The sequence below is a fragment of the Somniosus microcephalus genome, unplaced genomic scaffold (genome assembly GCF_052327205.1).
Source record: "Somniosus microcephalus isolate GS21.2 unplaced genomic scaffold, FLI_Smic_1.0 unresolved_chr4, whole genome shotgun sequence".
Lineage (NCBI taxonomy): Eukaryota > Metazoa > Chordata > Chondrichthyes > Squaliformes > Somniosidae > Somniosus > Somniosus microcephalus.
Window position 1 is genome coordinate 5,121,823 of NW_028225182.1, and position 19,162 is coordinate 5,140,984.

The 19,162-nt window shown below is 47.4% G+C and overlaps 1 long non-coding RNA gene and 1 other non-coding gene across 2 annotated transcripts; both read left to right on the forward strand.

Moving 5' to 3' along the window:
* Nucleotides 1-1,450: 1,450 nt before the first annotated feature.
* trnan-guu (transfer RNA asparagine (anticodon GUU)) lies at nucleotides 1,451-1,524 on the forward strand. Its single transcript has one exon. It is a non-coding gene; the product is annotated as a tRNA-Asn (tRNA).
* Nucleotides 1,525-5,361: 3,837 nt separating this feature from the next.
* On the forward strand, nucleotides 5,362-6,109 carry LOC147088900 (uncharacterized). The gene is made up of 2 exons (XR_015075283.1): nucleotides 5,362-5,530; nucleotides 6,035-6,109. It is a non-coding gene; the product is annotated as an uncharacterized LOC147088900 (long non-coding RNA).
* Nucleotides 6,110-19,162: the final 13,053 nt, after the last annotated feature.

A 19,162-nucleotide genomic window follows, 5' to 3' on the forward strand; every position in this document is an offset into this window, starting at 1 on the left:
CCGGCACTGAAAGTTTGGCGATTGAATAGAGAGACATCAAGCACGGGAAATATTTATAACGTTTTAGATTGATCGATTTCCTTCTGTGCTTTTCTCTGGATGTTGTCTCTCTCGGTGCCGGCGAACATTTCATTGATGCATTTGTCCTGAACTGAAGCCTGTTGCCCATCTCGCGGGGTCAGAGCCGCTCTGTCTGTCTCTTACCTGCTTGTGACCATTATCGGGAACAGGCCGCCTGTTCAACGTTCATCAGCAAACCCAGAAACACAAATAAACAGAAAGATGTGTCTCTCAGCCCCGGTGGTAAAGGTGCAATGGATGTTAATCCAAATAAAGCCCCCGTGAGATTTTGTGTGGATTGGTTTACTTATAAAGTTTGTATTTAAAATATTTAGAAATTGCGTAATATAATGAAAACATCCTGATGGTTTATACGGGGATCGAACCCGCGAGTATTGGCGTTATTAGCACCACGCTTATCACAGCAACTGAGCTAACCGGCCACAAAGCTCCCATTGGCCAGTCTTGAACCCCGGCTGGGGAATTATCGTTCAGGCTCACACTGGGTGACCGAGTTACTGCATAAACATTGAACAGACCACATCGCTTAAACATTGTTAACTGTTCGTATATACAACTGGGCAGAGTGTAAATCAAAAGTAACAGAGAAAGAGCTCTTTAGTTTAACAAACCTCATTCTAAAAATTATTATTGCACCACCGCTGAACAGCCCCTCCCTCAAGTCCCGGTATAAAAACAGCCGGTGGGACACCGACTGGATTCCAACCCCCAGCCGGCGGCTGGAGCCGAATCCCCGGCTCAGATGTGGTTTCACGCTCATTCCTTTAGGAAACGCGGGTTCGGGTACGAAAAATCTCTCCTGATTCGCTCCCCTTATAGTGAAGGAGACAAAAAGTAACTAAAACTTGCCGAAACCTGGGATGGTCAATCTAACGCTCGCCCAACTAAGCTGTTTCGGCTTTACGGGCTGTGGTAGGTTCGTTGTTCTCATTCGGTTTCTACTGACCCCCACATAGAGCAGACAGGGCAGAGTCCCATCATTGGCCTGTGCTCTGGTGTATCTGGTTCCCAGGGCTCACAGTGAAGCGAACACGTGTATATCTGATCTGCACATTGATGAACAAATACAACAGCAAAAGAACTCGTGGGAAGATTCCAACAGTTGTGAGAAACCCAGACACCATGTTAATATCTCACCGTCACCATTGGTCGATGAACCGATCTAATGGCTCAAAGCGGGTTTTCACATCAGTTTGTTTAACGGATTTTCTTTCAGCGACTATTTCCATGTTCCGACAGTAAATGTTACATTTCTTTAATTTGCACAAGTAAACAGAGTTTGGACAGTTACTATCTTGCTCTCCGTGACCTGAGGTTTTATCTCGGTAATCTCCGGCTTTAGTATATGTTGTAAATAATTTTGGAACAGGTCTCTGTGGCGCAATCGGTTAGCGCGTTCGGCTGTTAACCGAAAGGCTGGTGGTTCGAGCCCACCCAGGGACGGTGTTTTAACTTTTCCAGGTTTTCAAAATGTGCATTTTGGCTGCAAGATCATGGGATAAACTGTAGCACTGGCTACAATGTCGGTGAGTATGAGATCATCCACTGGGATCCGAAAAAACCGTTTCGTAACATTTTCTTAATGGTGACAGACGAATAGCAACATGAGGAGGCCCTTCAGCCCCTCAGCCCTGTTCCTTCATTCAATTAGATCCTGGATAATCTGTATCTCAGCTGCATTGCCCCGCCTTGGTTCCATATCCAGCTTCACTAGTTTGGAATGGTCTCATTTTTAGGTGCGCCTGGTGCCGCTCCTGGCCTGCTCTTCCACACATCTCACTGAACCAGGTTTGGTCCCCTGGTTTGACGGTAATGGTAGAGTGAGGGATCTGCCGGGCTAGGAGGCTACAGATTGTGATTGAATACAATTCTACTGCTGCTCATGGCCCAGAATTGTACAGAGAAAATACACGTGTTTTATGAGATATTTTATTTTATTAATATTTAATCACAAAATTATTTCAACTTTTTCATATTGATTACATTTTAATGGGGAATATTTTACAAAATGTTTCCGCCCGGTTTCTAATGGGACCTTTCGTGTGTTAGGTGAATGTGATAACCACTACACTGCGGAAACTCTGCTCCATGAGCTGTCGTTAGAACATCACAGAAGAGAACCGCAGTCTACAAATGCAGGTAATAGAATCATAGAGTCACAGAGTCACACGGCACAGAAGGAGGGCATTCGGCCCATCGAGTCTGTGCTGGCTCTCTGTAGAGCAATCCAATCAGCCCCATTCCCCCGCTCTATCCCAGTATCCCTGCAAGTTTATTTCCCTCAAGTGCCTATCCAGCCTTCCCTTGAAAACTGAGTGTCTCCGCTTCCACTACTTCCGTCGGCAGTGAATTCCAGGTCCTCACCACTCGCTGCGTCAAAAAGTTTTCCCTCACATCCCTCCTATATCTCTTGCCAAAAATCTTAAATCTGTGTCCCCTATTCATTTTCTCTGTTAACTATTCCAAGGAACATCCCAAAGGTTTAAAATTGTGGATGTTAAAATGCATCCTTTCCATCGGGGAATATGAAGCCCGGTCTCTCTCGTGACAGGCAAAGATACTCACAACTCTACTAAGGAGAACTAACAAATACAAATACAAAATCTGTCAGAGCAACAGTCGAGCTGTGAACAGAGTTAGAAGGAGACAGAAGAGACGGACATAGAGAGAGAAAGAGACAAAGAGAGAGACAGAGACAAAGAGAGAGAGAGACGGACACGAGAGCGAGATCCTCAGTTTGACGTCTCACAGAGTGGGCCCAGGGATGAGGGACTTCAGGTATATGCAGAGACTGGAGAAGCTGGGATTCTTTTCCTCAGAAGGTTAAGAGGAAATTTAATGGAGGTTTTCAAAATAAGGAGAATCCAGTGGCAGGAGGGTCGGTAACCAGAGGAAACTAATTGAAGATAACCGGAAAAAGAACCAGAGGGGAGATGAGGAGAATTTTTTTACGCTGCAAGTTATTGTGATTGGGAATGTGCTGCCTAAAAGGGCAGTGGAAGCAGATTCAATAGTAACTTTCAAAAGAGAATTGGTTTACTATTGAAAAGGAGAAATTTCCAGGGCTGTGGGGAAAGAGCAGGGGAGCGGGACTGATTGGAGAGCTCTTTCAATGTGCCAGCGCTGACTTGATTGGCCGAATGACCTCCTTCTGTGTCGTATCAATCTATAATTCCATGGTCTATGAGTCTCTCCGCCCCGGGGTCGAAGGTGCAATGGATGTTCATCCAAATAATTCCCCATTGAGATTCGGTGTGGATTTGTTTCCTTATAAAGTTTGTATTTTAAATTTCATGAAAAACTGTAAATTGCTGAAAATATTCTGATGACCCGGACGGGGATTGAACCCGCGACTTTGGCGTTATTAGCACCATCACTCTCAGCAATTGAGGTAACCGGCAACAAAGTACCCCTTGGATAGGTTCGAGCTCAGGCTGGGTGGTTGTATTTCAGGCTCACACTGGGTGACAGAGTTACTGCACAAACAATCAACACACCACATCGCTTAAACGTTGTTAACTGTTCGTATATAAAACTGGGCAGAGTGTCAGTCGAAAGTAACAGAAAAAGAGCTCTTTAATCTATTAAATTTAATTCTGAAAGTTATTATCACACACCGCTGAACAGCCCCTCCCTCAAACACTGCCCTGATATAAAACCAGCCGGAGCGACCCTGAGCCGCTGTCACCACAACCGGACTCGAACACGCAGCGGGCGTCTGGAGCCGGATCCAGAGGGTCAGATGTGGTTTACATATAAGAACATAAGAAATAGGAGCAGCAATAGTCCATTTGGCCCATCAAACCTGTTCCACCATTCAATAAGATCATGGCTGATCGTCTATCTCATCTCCACTTTCCTGCACTATCCCCATATCATAAGAACATAATTGATTCCTTTAATATTCAAAAATCTATCGATCTCTGTCTTGAATATAGTCAATGACTGAGCTTCCATAGCCCCCTGGGGTAGAGAATTCCAAAGATGCACCACCCTCTGAGTGAAGAAATGTCTCCTCATCTCAGCCCTAAATGGCCAACACCTTACTCTGAGACTGTTACCCCTGGATCTAGACTCCCCCAGCCAGGGGAAACATTCTCCCTGCATCCAAACAGTCAAGCCCTGTAAGAATTGTGTATGTTTCAATGAGGTCACCTCTCATTCTTATAAATTCTACAGCATATAGGCCTAGTCTACTCAATCTCTCCTCATAGGACAATCAACCCAGCCCAGGAACCAGTGTGGTGAACCTTCGTTGCACTCCCTCTATGGTAAGTATATCCTTCTTGAGGTAAGGAGATCAGAACTGTACACAATACTTCAGGAATGGTCTCACCAGGGCCCTATATAATTGCAGTAAGAAGTCTTTACTGTTATACTCAAATCCTCTTGTAATAAAGGCCAACATACCATTTGCTTTCCTAATTGCTTGCTTAACTTTCCATGATTCGTTTACAAGGGCACCCAGGTCCCTCTGAACAACAACATTTCCCAATCTCTCACCATTTCAAAAATACTCTGCTTTTCTGTTTTTCCTACCAAAGTGGATAACTTCACATTTCTCTAGATTATATTCATTTGCCATGTTCTTGCCCACTCACGTAGCCTGTTTATATAACCCTGAAGCCTACTTGCATCCTCCTAACAACTTTGTATCATCAGCTTACATACAACTTAATATTCCCATCCAGCTTTGTATACAACATTTGGTCCCCTCATCCTATTGATCTGGGAGGCGCGAGTTCAAGATCGGAAAATCTCTCCTGATCCTCTCCCCTTATGGTGAAGGAGAAACAAATTAAACAAAATTGGCGAGACCCTGGATTGAACCAGGGACCTTTAGATCTTCATTCTGACGCTTTCGAAATGAATTGTAGCCGGGCCGCAATGGCGGACTGCAGCTCCCACAATGCCGAGCGACAGGGAAAGGTCCCTATCTCTGTGACACAGGCCGCACTGCACTCTGGGGGCAGAGCTCGCACATGCGCACCTGAGGCACCCGATGAGCCGCCGCTTTCTCTCTGCGGCGCGGGACAAACTTTCAGTCTCCGTTAACAGTGAGCGGTGATTTTGCTGGAAACTGACGACACTTTCCCTTTTAATCGCGCGGTTTTATGGCCGTAAACAGCGCGCATGCGCAGTGAGCTGGGTCACAGCAAGATGGCGACCGGGCGGCGAGTGACGCCACAATGCTGGCTGACGTCAGAAGGCCGCTGATTGGCGGTTTGCTCCGGGGCCGAGGGTTAGGGGTGAGGGGGCGGTTCTTGTGTCCGGCCAGAGAGCGGGCGGGCGCTGAGATTAGAGGGAGCCCGGGGCAACCTGCATTTCACCATCGCCTTTCACAGCCTCAGCCCGGCCCAGCGCCTCACACACAATGGGGGGCTTGGCTTGTGAAGGGAGCTCACTCCAGGAAAAGCGGCAGGCACAGCAAGATCCCACATACAGCACTGTGAGCACAGCAGGATCCCACACACTGCACTGTGGGCACAGCAAGATCCCACACACAGCACTGTGGGCACAGCAAGATCCCACACACAGCACTGTGGGCACAGCAAGATCCCACACATAGCACTGTTGCCAATGGCCAAATAATCCACTTTAGTGATGTTGATCAAGGGAGAAATACTTGCCCTAGACCCCGGGGAGGACTCGGCCACTCTTCTTTGATATGCTGTCGTGAGATTTTTTACATCCACCCGAGAGGGCAGACAGGGCCTCGGGTTAATGTCCCATCCAAAAGATGGCAACTGCGACAGTGCGGCACTCCCTCAGCACTGCACTGCAGTGTCAGCCTGGATTTTGTGCTTAACTCTCTGGAGGGGGGCTTGAACACACAACCTTTATGATTCTAGAAGCGAGAGAGTGTTACCAATGAGCTAATGCCGACACCGAGTACTTCAGAACGGTCCTTAATTGTTCCGTCCCCTAACCCAATGTCTCTTTTTTTCCACAGGAGAAGTCGTGCTGAAACTTCCAGGAATTTTGAGAAGGAATTTTCACCGGTGTTGAATAAATGTTCTGGAAAATACTTCATTCCGACTGGAAACTGCTTTGGATGATCACATGGCCGGGAGGCACCGAGACAATTTGATGAGACTGTGAAGGACGTAAAGTGAAATCAGGCACATGGCGAACAACGGTGTTCAGGTAACTGGGGATCCCCGGGGTAATGGCCACTCTGTTCAGGTAACTGGGGATCCCCGGGGTAATGGCCACTCTGTTCAGGTAACTGGTGATCCCCGGGGTAATGGCCACTCTGTTCAGGTAACTGGGGATCCCCGGGGTAATGGCCACTCTGTTCAGGTAACTGGTGATCCCCGGGGTAATGGCCACTCTGTTCAGGTAACTGGGGATCTCCGGGGTAATGGCCACTCTGTTCAGGTGGGCAGTTTAAAAGGAAGTGGAACAGTGCGGGGAGAAAGTTGGCTGAGGATCGGAAACAGAGGCTCAGTGTTAATGGGAGTTGCTCAGATTGGTGAAGGGTTGGAAGTGGTTACCCCAGGGCTCAGTGCTGGGCCCACTTTTCTTCTCCCTATACAGAGACTGTTCGGATTTTCACAATCTCAACATTTGCTGATGGCACAAAAGTAGGAGGTTTGACAAACAGTAATGAGACTGTAAATGTGTTCAGGAAGACATTGTGTAGAAAAGGAAAAATCAACCTGGCATTTAATTATTTTGGTCTTAAATTGATATCCTCTGGTTACCGACTCACTAACCAGTGGTGACAATTTTTTATCAGTTACTTGATCAAAACACCCCTCAAAATTTTGAACCCCATTATCTGACCCCTTTTCAACGTCTCTTCTCACAAGAAAAGTTCTGTGAAGATTCCTGTCCTTGGGATCATCTCAGTGAATCTCTTCTGCACCTCTCCATGGCCCCGACATTCTTACTAAAGTAATGCACCAAAAACTGGAGACAATATTCTGACTGTGGACCAACCAATGATTTGTCCAGGTGTAGCATTAACTCTCCATTTATACTCTGTACCCTTATTTATAAATCCTCGGATACCGTGTGGAATTTTGTAAAACCGCTTTATCAACTTGCCTCCCACTTTTAAAGATTTGTGTATCTGAATCCCTGAATCTCTCTGCTCCTCCACTCCTTTTACAGTTTTACCGTATAGTGTCTATTTCCTCTCATTCTTCTCACCTCACATCTCTGCATTAATTTCCATCTGACATCGACCTGTCCAATCTGCTCACCTGTCTCTCTCCTCCTGAAGTTGTCCACAGTCCTCTTCATGGTTAACCTCACTCCTTATCTTTGTGGAAGCTGCAATGTTTGATATTGTGCTCCAAACACCCAAATTCAGGTCAATCATATCCATATATATTGAGAAAAGCAATGGTGCCCACACTGACCCCTGGGGATCACCACTGTTTAAATCCTTCCAGTGCAAAAAACAGCTGTTAACCACAACTCTGTTTTTTGATATTTACACATTCTGTCTCTCTCTCTCTCCCTCCTATCCAACCTCTCACGTTCTTTATCACTTAGTTCTCGGACACAAACAGACACATTTCCCCTTTTCTCTGTCCTTCTCAATTAAAACTGTTTCTCCCCTTTGTCGCCCCTAGTCTCGATCCTTCTCACTCTTGTATCCACACCAACTCTCGCACTCCCTCCCTTTCCGATCCTCCCTCATTCAGACGCTTACTCTCACACACTGTCTCGCTCAGACTCTCTCACACACTATCTCTCTCAGACTCACTCTCACACACTTTCTCTCTCAGACTCACTCTCTCACACACTGTCTCTCAGACTCACTCTCACACACTGTCTCTCTCAGACTCACTCTCTCATACACTGTCTCTCTCAGACTCACACTCACTCACTATCTCACATACAGTCTCAGACTGACTCTCACACACTCTCTCAGACTCACTCACACAATGTCTCTCTCAGTCTCACACACTGTCTCTCTCAGACTCAGTCTCACACACTGTCTCACTCACACTCACTCTCTTACACACGGTCTCTCTCAGACTCTCTCTCAGACTCTCACTCTCAGACTCACTCTCACACATTGCCTCTCTCAGACTCACTCTCTGGTACAATGCCTCTCTCAGAGTCACTCTCTCACACTCTGTCTCTCTCAGACTCTGTCTCTCAAACTCTGTCTCTCTCCGACTCACCCTCTCACACACTGTCTCTCTCAGACTCACTCTGAAACACTGTCTCTCGCCTACTCATTCTCTCATACAATGTCACTCTCAGACTCACTCTCTCACACACTGTGTCTCTCAGACTCTCTCTCACACACTGTCTCTCAGACTCACTCTCTCACACACTGTCTCTCTCAGACTCACTCTCTCAAACAATGTCTCTCTCAGACTCACTCTCTCACACACTGTCTCTCTCAGACTCACACACTCTCTCACACACTGTCTCTCAGACTCACTCTCTCACACACGGTTTCTCTCAGACTCGTTCTCTCACACACTGTCTCTCTCACACTTTTCCTCTCTCAGACTCACTCTCTCACACACCATCTCTCTCAGACTCACTCTCTCACACACTCTCTTTCAGTCTCACTCTCTCGCACACTTTCTCTCTCAGATTCACTCGCTCACACAATGTCTTTCTCGGACTCACTCTCTCACACACTGTCTCTCTCAGACTCACTCTCTCACACACTGTCTCTCTCAGACTCACACACTCTCTCACACACAGTCTCCCTCAGACTCACTCTCTCACACATGGTCTCTTTCAGATTCACTCTCTCGCACAGTCTCTCTCAGACTCACTCTCTTGCACACTGTCTCTCTCAGACTCACTCTCTCACACACTGTCTCTCTCAGACTCACTCTCACAAACTCTCTCAGACTCACTCTCACAGACTCACTCTCACACACACTGTCTCTCTCAGGCTCATTCTCTCACACACTGTCTCTCAGACTCACTCTCTTGCACACTGTCTCTCTCAGACAAACACTCTCACACACTGTCTCTCTCAGACTCACTCTCTCACACACTGTCTCTCTCCGACTCACTCTCTCACACACTGTCTCTCTCCGACTCGCAATCTCACACACTGTCTCTCTCTGACTCACCCTCTCGCAGACAGTCTCTCTCAGACTCACTCTCACACACTGTCTCTCTCAGACTCACACACTCTCTCACACACTGTCTCTCAGACTCACTCTCTCAGACTCTCTCCGACTCACTCTCTCAGACTCTCTCAGACACAGTCTCTCACACACGGTTTCGCGCAGCACGTTGGCATAGTGGTTAGCACTGTTGCCTCACAGCGCCAGAGACCCGGGTTCGAATCCGGCCTCGGGTGACTGTCTGTGTGGAGTTTGCACATTCTCCCCGTGTTTGCGTGGGTTTCTTCCGGGTGCTCCGGTTTCCTCCCACAGTCCAAAGATGTGCGGGTTAGGTTGATTGGCTATGATAAATTGACCCTTAGTGTTAGGGGGATTAAATACGTGGGGTTACGGGGATTGGGTGGGATATGTGTCGGTGCAGGCTCGATGGGCCGAAATGGCCTCTATCTGCACTGGGGTTTCTGTGATTCTGTGATTTCCTCTCTCGGACTCACTCTCTCACACACCATCTCTCTCAGACTCTCTCTCTCACACACTGTCTCTCTCAGACTCACTCTCTCACACACTGTCTCTCTCAGACTCACTCTCTCACACACTGTCTCTCAGATTCACTCTCTCACACAATGTCTTTCTCGGACTCACTCTCTCACACACTGTCTCTCTCAGACTCACACACTCTCTCACACACAGTCTCCCTCAGACTCACTCTCTCACACATGGTCTCTTTCAGACTCACTCTCTCACACAGTCTCTCTCAGACTCACTCTCTTGCACACTGTCTCTCTCAGACTCACTCTCTCACACACTGTCTCTCTCAGACTCACTCTCACAGACTCACTCTCACACACACTGTCTCTCTCAGGCTCACTGTCTCTCAGATTCACTCTCTCACACACTGTCTCTCTCAGACTCTCACTCTCTCACACACTGTCTCTCACACACTGTCTCTCAGACTCACTCTCACACATTGTCTCTCTGACTCACTCTCTCTCACACACGCTCTCTGACTCACTCTCTCACACACTCTCTCTCTCAGACTCACACTCTCAGACTCTCTCTCTCCGACTCTCTCAGACACAATCTCTCACACACGGTCTCTCTCAGACTCATTCTCTCACACACTGCCTCTCTCAGACTCTCTCTCTCACACACTGTCTCTCTCAGACTCGGTCTCACACACTCTCTCACACACTGTCTCACTCAGACTCATAGATACATAGAAGATAGGAGCAGGAGTAGGCCATTCGGCCCTTCGAGCCTGCTGTGCCATTCAATGAGATCATGGCTGATCATCCAAATTCAGCACCCGGTCCCTGCCTTCTCCCCATAACCCTTGATCCCTTTAGCCTTAAGAAATATATCCAACTCTTTCTTGAATATACTTAATGAACTGGCCTCCACCGCCCTCTGTGGCAGAGAATTCCACAGGTTCACCACTCTCTGGGTGAAGAAATTCCTCCTCATTTCAGTCCTAAATGGCTTACCCCTTATCCTTGGACTATGACCCCTAGTTCTGGACTCCCCGGCCATCAGAAACATCCTTCCTGCATCTAGTCTGTCCAGGCCTGACAGAATTTTATAGGTTTCGATGAGATCCCCTCTCAATCTTCTAAACTCCAGTGTGTATAAGCCCAATCGACACAATCTCTCCTCATACGTCATTCCTGCCATCCCAGGTATCAGCCTGGTGAATCTTCGCTGCACTCCTTCCATGGCAAGTACATCCTTCCCCAGGTAAGGCGACCAAAACTGCACACAATACTCAAGGTGTGGTCTCACCAAGGCCCTGTACAACTGCAGCAAGACATCCTTGTTCTTGTACTCGAACCCTCTTGCTACGAAGGCCAACATACCATTTGCCTTCTTTACCGCCTGCTGCACCTGCATGCTTACCTTCAGCGACTGGTATACAAGAGCACCCAGGTCACTCTGCCTTCCCCTTCTCCCAATCTATTACCATTCAAATAATAATCTGCCTTCCTGTTTTTGCCACCAAAGTGGATAACATCACATTTATCCACATTATAGTGCATTTGCCATGTTTCTGCCCAATCACCCAACCTGTCCAAATCGTGCTGGAGTTTCACGACATCCTCCTCGCAGCTTACCCTCCCGCCCAGCTTTGTGTCGTCTGCAAATTTGGAGATATTACATCCAATTCCCTTGTCCAGATCATTAAAATATATTGTGAACAACTGGGGTCCTAGGGCCGATCCTTGCGTTACCCCACTTGTCACTGCCTGCCACTCGGAAAACGACCCGTTTATTCCAACTCTTTGCTTTCTGTCCGCCAACCAGTTCTCTATCCAAGTCAATACCTTGCCCCCAATCCCATTTGCCTTTATTTTGCACGCTAATCTCTTATGCGGGACCTTATCAAAAGCCTTCTGAAAGTCCAAAGACACCACATCCACTGGTTCCCCCTTATCTATTTTGCCAGTTACATCCTCAAAAAATTCCAGTAAATTAGTCAAGCATGATTTACCTTTTGTAAATCCATGTTGACTTTGTCCGATCCAGTCACTGCTTTCCAAGTGCTCTGCTATTACATCATTTATAATGGACTCTAGCATTTTCCCCACTACCGATGTCAAGCTTACCAGTCTATAATTCCCCGCCTTTTCTCTACCACCTTTTTTGAATAGTGGGGTAACATTAGCTACCCGCCAATCCATGGGTACCGTTCCAGAGTCTATCGAGTTTTGGAAGATGACCAGCAATGCATCTACTATTTCTAGGGCCACTTCCTTAAGTACCCTGGGATGTAGATTATCAGGCCCTGGGGATTTATCGGCCTTCAGTCCCATCAATTTTCCTAACACCATTTCCCTACAAATATTGATTTCTTTCAGTTCCACCCTTTCATCAGACCCTATGTTCCCCGGCATCTCTGGGAGGTTATTTGTGTCCTCCTTTGTGAAGACAGAACCAAAATATGTATTTAGTTAGTCTGCCATTTCTTTGTTCCCCATTATAAATTCCCCCGATTCTGACTGCAAGGGACCTACGCTTGACTTCACCAATCTTTTTCTCTTCACTTATCTATAAAAGCTTTTACAGTCAGTTTTTATGTTCTCTGCAAGCTTACTCTCATATTCTATTTTCCCTTTCTCAATTAATCCCTTTGTCCTCCTTTGTTGAATCCTAAACTGCTCCCAATCCTCAGGATTATTGCTTTTTATGGCCAATTTATATGCCCTCTCCTTGGACCTTATGTTATCCCTAATTTCCCTTGTTAGCCACGGTTGGGTCACCTTTTTTATTTTATTTTTATACCAAAGTGGGATGAACAAATTCTGTAGTTCATCCATTCGGTCTTTGAATGTTTGCCATTGCCTATCCACCGTCAACCCTTTGAGTGCCATTCCCCAATCAATCCTAACCAACTCGCTCCTCAGACCATCATAGTTTCCTTTATTTAAATTGAGGACCCTAGTCTCCGAGTCAACTACTTCATTCTCCATCTTAATGAAGAATTCGATCATATTATGATCGCTCAGACCCAAGGGGCTCGTACAACAAGATTGCTAATTAATCCTTTCTCGTTACATAATACCCAGTCTAAGATGGCCTGATCTCTGGTTGGTTCCTCGACATATTGGTCCAGGAAACCATCCCGTAAACACACCAGGAATTCCTCCTCCACAGTATTGTTACTCATTTGGTTGGCCCAATCTATATGTAGATTAAAGTCACCCATGATGACTGCTGTTCCCTTATTGCACGCTTCTTTAATTTCTCTTTTAATGCCATCCCCAACCTCCGTCTTACTATTTGGAGGTCTATAAACCACTCCCACTAACGTTTTTTTCCCCTTAGTATATCTCAATTCTACCCATACAGATTCCACCTCTTCAGAGCTAATATCCTTCATTAAAATTGTGTTAATCCCTTCTTTAACCAGTAATGCTACCCCACCTCCCTTTTCTTTTTGCCTATCTTTCCTGAATATCGAATACCCCTGGATGTTGAGTTCCCAGTCCTGGCCTTCCTTGAGCCACGTTTCCGTAATCCCAACCAAATCGTTATTGTTTACTTCTATTTGCGCAGCCAATTCATCCACCTTATTACAAATGCTCCTCGCATTAAGACACAAAGCCTTCAGGCTTGTTTTTGTAACGCTCTTAGACCTATTAGAATTATTATTTACTGTGGCCATGTTTGATTTAAACCGTTGATTTCTCTGACTGCCACTTTTGTTTTTCTCCTTCCTATCTTTTGCTTTTTACTTGTTTCCCTTTCCTCTGTCTCCCTGCTCAGGTTCCCAACCCCCTGCCATTTTAGTTTAAACCCTCCCCCACAGCACTAGCAAACACTCCCCCTAGGACATCGGTTCCAGCCCTGCCCAGGTGCAAACCGCCCGGTTTGAACTGGTCCCACCTCCCCCAGAACCGGTTCCAATGTCCCAGGAACTTGAATCCCTCCCCCTGGCACCATTCCTCCAGCCACGTATTCATCTGAAGTATCCTTCTATTTCTACTCTGACTAGCACGTGGCACTGGTAGCAATCCTGAGATTACTACCTTTGAGGTCCTGTTTTTTAATTTATCTCCTAACTCCCTATATTCCGCTTTTAGGACCTCATCCCGCTTTTTACCTATATCGTTGGTGCCTATATGCACCACGACAACTGGCTGTTCACCCTCCCCTTCCAAGATGTTCTGGAGTCGCTCGGAGACCTCCTTGACCCTTGCACCAGGGAGGCAACACACCATCCTGGAGTCTCGTTTGCGGCTGCAGAAACGCCTATCTATTCCCCTTACAATAGAATCCCCTATTACTGTAGCTCTACCCCTCTTTTTCCTCCCATTCCGTGCAGCAGAGCCACACCTGGTGCCAGGAAATTGGCTGCTGCTGCCTTCCTCTGATAAGCCATCCCCCCCCCCAACAGTACTCAAAGTGGTGTATCTGTTGGAGAGGGGGATGGCCACAGGGGACCCCTGGACTACCTGCCTGCGCCTAGTACTCTGCCTGTTGGTCACCCGCTCCCTTTCTTCCTGTCCAACCTCTACCAGCGGTGTGTCCAACTCCGTAAATGTGCTATTCACATTGTCCTGAGCATCGTGAACGCTCCAGTATGTGTCCAATCGCAGCTCCAGCGCCGCAATGCGGTCTGTCAGTAGCTGCAGCTGGATGCACGTCCTGCACATGTAGTTGTCAGGGACACAGGAAGTGTCCCTGAGTTCCCACATATCGCAGGAGGAGCAGATCACGGGGCCCGGCTGTCCTGCCATGACTTACCCTTTAATTAATTGAATTTAAATTAAATCAATCAATCCCACTAATTACACTACAGTTAACTGGTTTACATAGAAACATAGAAGATAGGAGCAGGGGTAGGCCATTCGGCCCTTCGAGCCTGCTCCGCCATTCAATGCGATCATGGCTGATCATCCAATTCAGTACCCTGTCCCTGCCTTTTCCCCATATCCCTTGATCCCTTTAGCCTCAAGAAATATATCCAACTCTTTCTTGAATATATTTAATGAACTGGCCTCCACCGCCCTCTGTGGCAGCGAATTCCACAGGATCACCACTCTCTGGGTGAAGAAATTCCTCCCCATTTCAGTCCTAAATGGCTTACCCCTTATCCTTAGACTATGACCCCTGGTTCTGGACTCCCCGGCCATCAGAAACATCCTTCCTGCATCTAGTCTGTCCAGACCTGTCAGAATTTTATAGGTTTCGATGAGATCCCCTCTCAATCTTCTAAACTCCAGTGAGTATAAGCCCAATCGACACAATCTCTCCTCATACGTCATTCCTGCCATCCCAGGTATCAGCCTGGTGAATCTTCGCTGCACTCCCTCCATGGCAAGAACGTCCTTCCTCAGGTAAGGTGACCAAAACTGCACACAATACTCAAGGTGCGGTCTCACCAAGGCCCTGTACAACTGTAGCAAGACATCCTTGTTCCTGTACTCGAACCCTCTTGCTACGAAGGCCAACATACCATTTGCCTTCTTAACCGCCTGCTGCACCTGCATGCTTACCTTCAGTGACTGGTGCACAAGGACCCCCAGGTCTCTTTGCACTTCCCCTTCTCCCAATCTATTGCCATTCAAATAATAATCTGCCTTCCTGTTTTTGCCACCAAAGTGGATAACCTCACATTTATCCACATTAGAGTGCATTTGCCATGTTTCTGCCCAATCACCCAACCTGTCCAAATCGTACTGGAGTTTCCCGACATCCTCCTCGCAGCTTACCCTCCCGCCCAGCTTTGTGTCGTCTGCAAATTTGGAGATATTACATCCAATTCCCTTGTCCAGATCATTAATATATATTGTGAACAACTGGGGTCCTAGGACCGATCCTTGCGGTACCCCACTAGTCACTGCCAGCCACTCGGAAAACGACCCGTTTATTCCAACTCTTTGCTTTCTGTCCGCCAACCAGTTCTCTATCCAAGTCAATACCTTGCCCCCAATTCCATGTGCCTTAATTTTGCACGCTAATCTCTTGTGTGGGACCTTATCGAAAGCCTTCTGAAAGTCCAAGTACACCACATCCACTGGTTCTCCCTTATCTATTTTACCAACAGTCGCTACTACACCAGAGAGACCCTAGAAACCATAAACCAGAGTTAAAGTTTAAAAAAAAAGAGATACACTCACCAACCAAATACTCACCAACCAATCACTTACCTGCTTCCTGGTGACGTCACACTTTGATTACTTTTTACCTCTCTCCCCTGCTCCTGACTCACTGCCACCAGTTTGAACTGCCGCTGATGCTGCGTTCCCACACAGGCCCGCTCCAGTCGGGCTGCTCCTGACTCACTGCCACCGGTTTGAACTGCCGCCGATGCTGTGTTCCCACACAGGCCCACTCTAGTCGGGCTGCTCCTGACTCACTGCCACCGGTTTGAACTCACTCTCTCACACACGGTCCCTCTCAGACTCACTCTCTCACACACTGTATCTCTCAGACTCTCTCCCACACATTGCCTTTCTCAGACTCACTCTCTCACACACTGTCTCTCTCAGACTCTCACTCACACACTGTCTCTCTCAGACTCACTCTCTCACACGCTCCCTCTCAGACTCACTCTCTCACGCACTGCCTCTCTCAGACTCACTCTCTCACACACTGTCTCTCTCCGACTCACTCACTCACACACTGTCTCTCTAAGACTCACACACTCTCTCACACAGTCTCCCTCAGACTCACTCTCTCACACACTGTCTCTCTCAGACTCTCACACTCACACACTGTCTCTCTCAGACTCACTTTCTCACACACTGTCTCTCTCAGACTCTCTCACACACTGTCTCTCAGACTCACTCTCACACACTGTCTCTCTCAGATTCACTCTCTCACACACTGTCTCTCTAAGACTCACACACTCTCTCACACAGTCTCCCTCAGACTCACTCTCTCACACACTGTCTCTCTCAGACTCTCACACTCACACACTGTCTCTCTCAGACTCACTTTCTCACACACTGTCTCTCTCAGACTCACTCTCTCACACACTGTCTCTCTCAGACTCACACTCTCACACACTGTCTCTCTCAGACTCACTCTCTCACACACTGTCTCTCATACTCACTCTCACACACACTCTCTCTCAGACTCACTCTCACACACTGTCTCTCTCAGACTCTCTCTCTGACACACTGTCTCTCTCCGACTCTCTCTCTCTCACACTGTCTCTCTCAGACTCACTCTCTCAGACACTGTCTCTCAGACTCACTCTCACACACACTGTCTCTCTGAGACTCAATCTCACACACAATGTCTCTCTCAGACTCACTCTCTCACACACTGTCTCTCTCAGACTCACTCTCTCACACACTGTCTCTCTCAGACTCTCTCACACACACTGTCTCTCTCAGACTCACTCTCTCACACACGGTCTCTCTCAGACTCTCTCTCAGACTCACTCTCTCACACACTGTCTCTCTCAGACTCTCTCTCACACATTGCCTCTCTCAGACTCACTCTCCCAGACAATGCCTCCCTCAGACTCACTCTCTCACACACTGTCTCTCTCAGACTCACTCTCTCACACACTGTGTCTCTCAGACTCTCTCTCACACACTGTCTCTCTGAGACTCACTCTCTCACATGCTCCCTCTCAGACTCACTCTCTCACACACTGGCTCTCTCAGACTCACTCTCTCACACAATGTCTCTCTCAGACTCACTCTCTCACACATGGTCTCTTTCAGAATAACACTCTCACACAGTTTCTCAGAGTCACTCTCTCACACACTGTCTCTCAGACTCACTCTCTCACACACTGTCTCTCAGACTCACTCTCTGACACACTGTCTCTCTCAGACTCATTCTCTCACACACTGTCTCTCTCAGACTCACACTCTCACACACTGTCTCTCAGACTCACTCTCTCACACACTGTCTCTCAGACTCACTCTCTCACACACTGTCTCTCTCAGACTCACTCTCTCGCACGCTCCTTCTCAGACTCACTCTCTCACACACTGTCTCTCTCAGACTCACACACTGTCTCCCACAGACTCACTCTTTAACACATGGTCTCTTTCAGACTCACTCTCTCACACAGTCTCTCAGAGTCACTCTCTCACACACTGTCTCTCAGACTCACTCTCTCACACACTGTCTCTCAGACTCATTCTCTTGCACACTGTCTCTCTCAGACTCACACTCTCACACACTGTCTCTCCCTGACTCACTCTCTCACATACTGTCATTCCCTGACTCACTCTCTCTCACACACTGTCTCTCTCAGACTCACTCTCTCACACACTGTCTCTCTCGGACTCTCTCTCACACACACTGTCTCTCTCCGACTCACTCTCTCACACACTGTCTCTCTCCGACTCACTCTCTCACACACTGTCTCTCAGACTCTCTCTTGCACACTGTCTCTCTCAGACTCACTCTCTCACACACTGTCTCTCTCAGACTCACTCTCTCACACACTGTCTCTCTCAGACTCACTCTCTCACACACTGTCTCTCTCAGACTCACTCTCTCACACACTGTCTCTCTCAGACTCAATCTCTCACACACTGTCTCTCTCAGACTCTCTCTCTCACACTGTCTCTCTCACACACTGCCTCTCAGACTCACTCTCTTGCACACTGTCTCTCTCAGACTCACACTCTATAAACACTGTCTCTCTCAGACTCACACACTGTCTCCCTCAGACTCTCTCTCTCACACATGGTCTCTTTCAGACTCACTCTCTCACACACTGTCTCTCTCAGACTCACTCTCTCACACACTGTCTCTCTCAGACTCACTCTCTCACACACTGTCTCTCTCCGACTCACTCTCTCACACACTGTCTCTCTCAGACTCACTCTCTCACACACTGTCTCTCTCCGACTCACTCTCTCACACATTGCCCCTCTCAGACTCACTCTCTCACACACTGTCTCTCCAGACTTCCTCTCTCACACACTCTCTCTCTCCGACTTACTCTCTCACACATTGCCCCTCTCAGACTCACTCTCTCACACACTGTCTCTCTCAGACTCACTCTCACACACTGTCTCTCTCAGACTCAATTCAATTCAATTCAAATCGCTTTATTGGCATGATAAGGTACATCCTATGTTGCCAAAGCATCGAAAAACATTCATGGTTGAACATATAAACGCAGATCTATCCATACAGTGTATAAACAGATACATCCCTGAGTGTATAAATGTACATTCGTATAATTTGTATATACTCTTTTCTTAGGTTTACTGGTTGTCCCTCTGTTTATGGCAAGCTGTAACATAGTGTGCCGCTAAGGTTACACAATTTCTCTGTTCCCCTAGTAGGTATGGGAGTTTTTGGTCGTCATTCAAATTTCTGAATTCAGGGCATATTTTTGTGAATTTTGGGTAGAAATTCTCCCTTAAGGCCTGATATTTTCCACAAGCTGTGAGGAAGTGCATCTCTGTCTCCACCACTCCCTGACTGCAGTGAGAGCATATCCTGTCCTCTCTTGGCAGCCGGGTCTGTCTGTGTCTGCCTTTTTCGATGGCCAGGCTATGTTCACTAAGTCTGTACCTTGTCAAGGTTTTTCTCAGTTTGCT